Below are 8,716 nucleotides of genomic sequence, written 5' to 3'. Positions count from 1 at the left end.
CATTTGGGGTCACAAGTTTTTGTCATGGATATTTTGTGGGTCAGAAGACAAAACGTTTGGGAACCACTGAACTAGACAATAATGGGAAAACATAAGAACTGATGTCATAAGTTAGAAATAACTGGAATCGTGTTTTTTTTTTGACTGTCTTCTGTTTCGATAGTTTCCACTAATATTCTTATAAGACCCCTGGCATTTATGAATTTTTTAAAAGTGAAAATCATGCTTTTAAATCCTTYTTTTTCACATTTAAATCWTTCAGTTGAGGTSTACACAAAGTGGAACTGCAATTTGGTCTGAATTCCTCCTTATTGYAACTCCACAAGCYCCTCTTCCAMCCCTTTTCTGAGGTGTGTTCCAGATCAACTCATTTTGAGRCTGCCTCTTTAAATCCAAACAAGGCACACTTCACACTCCGCCCCMCTCCAGCTTCCAGGCTGATCCRCTCCTGTTTGAAGAAATTTAAAGCCATTAAAAAAGAAAAACAAATAAACAAACAATAACAACAAAAAATCCTGAAAGGTTATGACGATTTTGCCCTAAACTTTGCCCAGCAAACTAAAAACACAACTAAAACAGATCATTATATCTTCATCATCTTCACTTCCTAAGCTTTAAAAAGCACTTGATATAAAACACGGCAGAGAGATGGTYAGAGCAACAAGGTTGCAGGTTTGCCTGGAGCCTTTCTGTGTGGAATTTGCAAATTTTTCCCCACAAAATTTGCTTTCCTTMCAACAAAAACCTACATGTTTGTTTAAATGACAACTCTAAATTGGTAACTGCGGGAATGTGAAAGTTTGTTTTGTTTGTATGCAGCCCTGTGATGGACTTGCTACCTGTTCCATGTGTCCCCTGTCTCTCGTACTGTGGCCGCTGCAAAGASACACTTCAGGATGAGAAATGAAAAAAGTTATGGCTGTTTTGGTCAAATCTTTTATAAAACTATATGTGAAATTTGTTAAAGTATCTGTTAGGAATGATGCTCAGCTACTACCACATGAAACAGGGAAAAATATACTCCACCTTGATCTTTGTAATTTAATAAAGTATGTGTTAATTAAAATGTCATCGTCACCTAATGATGTGTTTTTAGGAAAACAAAGTACAGAAAATAAATCTTGTTTTGGGGACATTTCTTATTAGTCGTGAAGTTTTACGGGGCTTTTATTGATCACAAGGTTTACAAAAATTGACACGTTTTGTAACTTTGCATTGCAGAGATTTGTGCATTAACTCAAAACTATAAGTTTAAAATAATTTCACAATGCTACTTTCATGTCAATGGTTAACTGATCTAATCATGATGGCTGTATTATTATTAGTTTGAACTTTACAGCCCTTTCCCCCCTCTCATACTTAGCATCCATTTTCTTAGAAGAGACCTAATGTTTCAATAATAATAATTTTAAATAATCCCAATGAACACATACAATCAGTCCAAAATTTAAGGGAAACAAAATTTGATTTTCACAATTTAGACCTATGTCAGCATGTGGCGAGCTCATCAAAGCTCATAAAGGGAGTGTGTCAAACTCCACAGCCCCCACTGTGACTCAACAAAGAGTAAAAAAAAAACACCTCTCAGGATGCAGCATCTACTGTTTCCAACAAAAGGTCTTAGAGGGGTAAAATAATGAGGGATGAAGATCCGATGGATGCAGCTAGCGTTACAGAGAAGTGCTCCCCAGAGCAGGCAGGGTGAGAGGAGAGAGAGAGCCGGAGTCGGAGGGCAAACTCTGAGCTAATGACTTCAGGAAAACCCAGATGCACACAGTTCTGAAGTCAGAAACACCTACCATGAAAATACACCCAAATTAGAAATGATTGCATTTGTACTAAATGTCTCTAGACATACTCCTGTCATCAAGCAGACCCACAAAGACTACACGCCGCATAATCAGGTGTTCTAATACTCCTCCGCCTCTGGGAAATCAGAGGCTTTTTGTTCTCTCTGTGTGAGGATTTGGACTAAACTCCACTGAAAGCAAACGTTGAGGTTATCAGATGACTGCAGCGATTCTCCTCTGAGACTTTCCGGCCAACTGACTCCTAATAAGTTCTCTGCAGAAACAATTAGACGCCAGCCATGCAAGACACGAGGAAGTGGGCGTCACGCAAATCTGATCCAGCGAAGCAGAGTGTTACGTTTCTGTGCTGCCGAACTCAGACAGCACGTGGGCAGACATTAATGAGATTGAAGTCAATTTCTTATTGAAAATGGTGTAAAATCTGAGACATATATCCTTATTTGACTGCCATCATTCCTTTTTTTAACACCAGCAAACTGATTATTTTCTCGAGCTGTTTTGAATCTGAAATTTTAATTATTTTTTTCACACTCAGAAATATTTGTGCCTCTTGAGAAGCTTGATTCTAGTAAAAGAGATGATGTGTTCATCAGAGGGGTGGCATTTAGAAGGGTTACAGCATCATGTCTGCAATCATGCTGCTGCAGAAAAACAAACATCTGCTGGGATTTCACAGCTTAGGGGTAAATATTGAAGCAATAGTTCAAATATTTCAAAGCAGGCTTCTGTGATAAGGTCATGAGCAATTATTATCTTACCTGTCATGGATAACTCTTAATTCTGATTAGAAATAATCTATTTCTCCAAACTGAAGTCATTTGAGGAGTTATCTATAAGAAATAAGATAATAATTGTTCATATCCTTTCCACAAACCCCACTTCAATAGATCTAAACCGTTGTTTTAATGGTGTCTGGGGGCAGCTTTTTTTTATTGCAGTAGTACAAAGGGAGATATGTCAAAGAAGACTGATTCAGATCAATATTCTTTGACATTTGCAATAAGGTGCAGGGCAGCAGGGGTGAGACTGGAGCACAGTGTGTACAAAGGATGAGCTTTAAAAAAGGCTGAAAGGAGCACAGTGTGACCATTAGCTTTTGGAGAGACCCTGCAGGGCTCACAGATTGGGAGGCTGGCGAGGCTCTGCGGGCTTTTTATTTAGCAGACGCCACAGGAGACCCAGATGAAAACCTCAGCCGGGGAACAGAGGATAATGGCAGGTTTCACTCTTCAGCGCAAATCTCAGTGGGTATACAGAAAAAAAAAGAAAAGAAATAAGGCTTAGTGATGCCTGTGAATTGGCGGCTAATAACCATATTTTTTCGCACCACACTCCCCTTGTTTAGTTCTGCCCATGAAGATTCAGTCTTGGCAGACATGCGAGTAGTTTTGGCTGTAATGTAAGCACTCAGGGTGATAAATTCCTGCTTTGTTTGGACTGAAAATGCATTAGTCACAAGGAAAAAAATACCTGTTCAGCGAAGCCTATATAAATGTCATACAGGCAGGAAACAAAGCACTTTAAATGAAAAGAGCTGTTTCCATTTTAGATATAGAGGTGTTGGGATTTTGGATAAGGAGTTTTTTTTTAAGTTCTGAGGAGCAAGATTGCAGACCAACTTAAAGAACTCAAACGAAAACTCAAAAATAATACAAGCAGGCTGGCAACTAAAAATACAGAACAAAACCAAAACTGCACAGTACTTTTCTGTTATTGCCTTGTACAGTATTTAACTATTTTATTTCATTGTTACTATTGCTAATGTTAATTTTTATTTCTTGTTTCCTATATATTGCCTTATAACACCTTAGAACTTTGTGTGAACCTGTATATCTGAGTTTCCCCTCTGTGGAACAATAAAAACTCTTTCTGTTCTAGTCACGATTTGTTGTGTGGAACCCAAAATGCAGGCAGACACGAGGACTTGAATGCAAAACAAAACTGATTTAATGAATGACAAAAGAAAAAGGCTGATGTGGCATCAAAAATACAAAAGAAAACATGGACAGAGACGAGGCATGAAAGGCAATGACCCAACAGGGTAATGAAGACATGACACCGGTTAAATACAACTGAGGACCATTGGGAGTGGAAACACCTTGGTGATTACATACTATGGACAGGTGAGAGTGGCAGGCTGAAAAAACACTAAGAAGCTACTGAGGATAACATGATACAGGAAATGGAGAAAACTAACAAGAAATAAGAAAATAAGACAAGATGACCAAACAATGAAACAGAAAAATTCTAACAACAACCATGAAACAATAATCATGACTATTCTATTCTATTCTATTCTATTCTATTCTATTCTATTCTATTCTATTCTATTCTATTCTATTCTATTCTATTCTATTCTATTCTATTCTATTCTATTCTATTCTATTCTATTCTATTCTATTCTATTCTATTCTATTCTATTCTAACTTGATGATCAAGAGAAAAGAGCCAGACCAGGCTTAGACTGGGAGGCTGAATGGTCTTTTTGCATTGTAAGGCCTGACCCGGCCCCAGTCGGCCTGGCGGTATTTTAACCCCGCCCTGGTTAAGTTTGCTGTGAGTAGAGAACTGGCTCGATGTGGGCGGGATCATCATATTAAAAACCTGCAAATCTTATTTTGCTTTATTTGTGACACAACAACGGACGACATAATCTCGAAGGAAAAATACCAAAGTCTGTAGTGGATCATCCAGCAGTAGCTACGACGCTGAAGACGAGGACAAAATGACCGAGGATGGTTATCTAATGGTAGCTAATGTTAGCTTGTTGTTGCTTGGTAGATTTCTACTGTTAGTGTTTGGTTGAACTTGTGAAAAAATGTTGCAAACAATCCAAATAAAGTTAATCTCATATGTTTGACATGAACCCCTTCAGTAGGTGAACCAATCAATGAAAACAGTAACCACCCAAATGGAACCACAGCTCTTGGGGTTCCAGAAATTGGGTTAGAACTGGGCCATAATTTTAATGTAATTTATTTTATTCTATTGCAAACATGCTGAACCTGGTTTTGAACCCAGGCTGGATCTTGCAGTGCAAGAAGGTTACAAATGAACCGAGGCTGATAAGATGGGAGTGTTAATGATAACAGGAAACAGGTGGAGGTGGGCGTGGCAAGATAGAGAAACAGAAGCTGACTGAGGTACTGAGAAACACAGGGAGGCAGTGAAACAAACTGAACACCAAGGAAATATACAAATACAGATCACAGGAAACAATTACTAACAAGAAATCTCAAAGGAAACAGCAACATGATAACACTAAACCCATAAATCAAACAACCCAGGATTATGAAAGTGTTTGAAGTGTATAAATATCTAGGTTAATAACAAAAAAGCAGTAAAAGATCAAAAATAGCTGCACAAATTATTCCACTTGATTAGATTAGCCATAAGATTAAGGAGTTTTAGGAAAGCAACAATTTTTGGCCTTGTCCACACAAAAATGCAAGTTTTTCAAACCACATTTAAAAAACAAATCCTTTTATATACTAACATTAGTAGAAAATGTCCTTATCCACACAGAAACCCCCCAAAACACTGTAGTAACTATGCCAAGCCTGCATGTGGCGGTGTAACTCAAACAAAAATACACCAAAAACAGGAAACAAGTTGTGGAGAATGAGCATAAAGTTTGTCCACAAAATGTAAACACAACAAAAAGACAACACCCTCGGGTCATAGGTTAGATTAGAGATGAGGCTATGACATCATTGTTTCCAAAAAGTTGCATTTTAGCTGCATTTCACCACTTTGGTGGTCCTACCTAAAATATTGTGTCTGTATCCATACAAGGATAAAACCTTAAAAAAAACCTTTGTGGGTTCACTAAAACCACTCCCCTGTGATTGGCCCCTTAGTGTTTTCTCCATTTTTTTCATCAAAAAAGTAAAAAGAACAAAAACAAAAGGTCACTTTCATCAAAACCTTTTATCTGATGCAATAGGATGATATTCAGAAAAATCTTTGTTCTCGGTGAGGCTGATTGCATATCAGAAAAAAAGACATTTTCTTTCAGCACCTGATCTGTTTGAATCCAGAGAAGAAAACAGCAAAACTTGCTCAGAATGTTGATTTTAGCCGAGCAGACACTTCTCGTTGTTACAGACAACACAAACACACAGACACACTTTGCCTAAACGTCTCCTGGGACCAGCCTTTTACTGACAATATTAATAATTGAATATTATTATTTTGTCATCAACTTCAGCACACAAGACTGAAAAGTTATTTATTTATGTCCCATCTATTAGCTTGTTGCCATATAATCACACCAGGCAACACAAAATATAAATAAATTGGATTCAATCTAAACAGATACTTTGCATCAGCTTCCACTGGTATTTGTTTCCAACTGAACCCAATTCTTTGTGTGCAGGACTGTTGAAGCTACAATATTTCACTCTCTCCAGTGAAACCCAGGAGATAATCAATATGACACGCCAAACAATAGAACACAATGATTTGAGTTTAATACCCTCGGCTCGAGAATCGCTAATGTTCCTGTTGCCGAAAATTGATCTTCTCCACACACTGGGAGCCACTCTTAACTGAAACGCATGGGACAGGGAAGAGTCAAAGCACATTGCTTGCATACGACGTAGCATCTGCTTGGAACTGCTGCACACTGTTAGGTATTGTTGTAGACTGAAGTGCACGTAGTTAAAGATTCATTTTATTTCTACAAAGTGGGAGCAAAGTTGCTTTAAAAACACATTAGGATCTGATGGAAAAACAGTACTTAAAATAGATTTTATACATTTTAAAACCAGTCTATAATAAGAGGCATTAATGTGCTTTCATCTATGATTTTGTAGAAGCAGGACTCACTAAACCAAACACCACAGTGAGAAATAACTGCAGCGTCAGTGTGCTGCGTAATGGTGAATGAATAGAAACAAACACAGACTGGAGGCAGGTTCACGACCAAGTCTGAACTTTAATCACCAAGAAACCAAGACAGTCAGAGCTAATAAAGGGAAAGAACCCAACAACACAGTATGAACTGAAAAGGGTGATTACAGAGTGGAAATCAGTGTGCTGATTACTAATTAAAGACAGGTGTGGCACTGGAAGGGGGTGTCCTGTCCTGCATGTTTTAGAAGTTTTCCTGTTTCAACACACCTGACTGAAATGAATGGATGATTAACAAACTTCTGCACAACTTGGAGGTAATTAAACAATTGAATCAGGTGTGCTGGAGCAGAGAAACAACTAAAATGCTGTGTTTCAGTTGTGCTCTGAGGTCAGAATTGTGGATTTCCTAGTCTGAAAAATCAACTGGAACGCACCCTAATGTTATAACTTTGAGTTGGGAAGTCCATACCTGAGCATATGACATCATCATTTCAACATGGCTGCTCTTAACTTGTACGGTTTTTAGCAGCTCTGCGGTGTTTACTTTACATAGTCAGTCGTAGTTGTACTTTATAGTGATCATTAGGGGATATGTTTTAAAATTGTTTGTACATTCAAAATGTCACGTAGACAAAGGAAAAAAAAATTGTATAGGTCCTCTGGACRGGTTCTTCTTTAATGAAACGTTTCGTCTCTCTTCCAAGAGACTTCTTCAGTCTGAGAGTTTCAGGCAAAATTCAGGCTTTTATGTCCTGCCTCCATGTGACTGATACTCACATCACATGACCATCATTCACAGGTGACTCCCACTCACATCACATGGCCATCGTTCACCCTAATTAATCCCTTTTGTTAACAGGGGGTGGAGTGATACTGCCAATGGCAGCGCTGTAGCAGGGGGACAGCTGAAAACGGAGGCCTCCACCTCTGTTTAATGACGGACGGTCTTTCTTCACAAAAATGGCTTCTTTTACTCCTCTCTCAAACCAACGTTCCTCCCTATCAAGAATGAGAACATCCTCATCTCTGAAAGAGTGACCGCTGGCCTGTAAATGAGTGAAAACTGCAGAGTTCTGGCCATTAGACATAGCTAGTCTGTGTTGGGCCATTCTATTGAACAGTGGCTGCTTTGTTTCCCCGATGTATAACTGGTCGCAGTCCTCCTGGCACTTCACAGCATATACAACATTGCTCTGTTTGTGCCGGGGCACCGGATCTTTGGGGTGAACCATCCTTTGGAGCAATGTTGTATATGCTGTTAAGTGCCAGGAGGACTGCGACCAGTTATACATCGGGGAAACAAAGCAGCCACTGTTCAAAAGAATGTCCCAACACAGACGAGCTAATTCTAATGGCCAGAACTCTGCAGTTTTCACTCATTTACAGGCCAGCGGTCACTCTTTCAGAGATGAGGATGTTCTCATTCTTGATAGGGAGGAACGTTGGTTTGAGAGAGGAGTAAAAGAAGCCATTTTTGTAAAGAAAGACCGTCCGTCATTAAACAGAGGTGGGGGCCTCCGTTTTCAGCTGTCCCCCTGCTACAGCGCTGCCATTGGCAGTATCACTCCACCCCCTGTTAACAAAAGGGATTAATTAGGGTGAACGATGGCCATGTGATGTGAGTATGAGTCACCTGTGAACGATGGCCATGTGATGTGAGTATCAGTCACCTGGAGGCAGGACATAAAAGCCTGAATTTTGCCTGAAACTCTCAGACTGAAGAAGTCTCTTGGAAGAGAGACGAAACGTTTCATTAAAGAAGAACCCGTCCAGAGGACCTATACAATTTTTTTTCCTTTGATTTTTTACCTGGATTACTGAGTTGCATCAGGACGTAACGTAGACAGTTTTGACTTCCGCTGTACCTGAAACAGAGCAAAAACATCCAGGTTTATTGTTGTTCAGATGTCATTTTAAAGTAAAAATCCCTCTTGGTAAAATCAGAGGTTTCAAATGCATTAATGTTTACGGCACTCCAACCTGAAAGCTGACATTGGTCATATTCACACCTGATAGTCCGGCAGACTTGGTTCGATTGGGGACCAAAA

The sequence above is a fragment of the Austrofundulus limnaeus genome, unplaced genomic scaffold (genome assembly GCF_001266775.1).
Source record: "Austrofundulus limnaeus strain Quisiro unplaced genomic scaffold, Austrofundulus_limnaeus-1.0 Scaffold19, whole genome shotgun sequence".
Lineage (NCBI taxonomy): Eukaryota > Metazoa > Chordata > Actinopteri > Cyprinodontiformes > Rivulidae > Austrofundulus > Austrofundulus limnaeus.
This window is presented reverse-complemented; position numbering follows the sequence as displayed.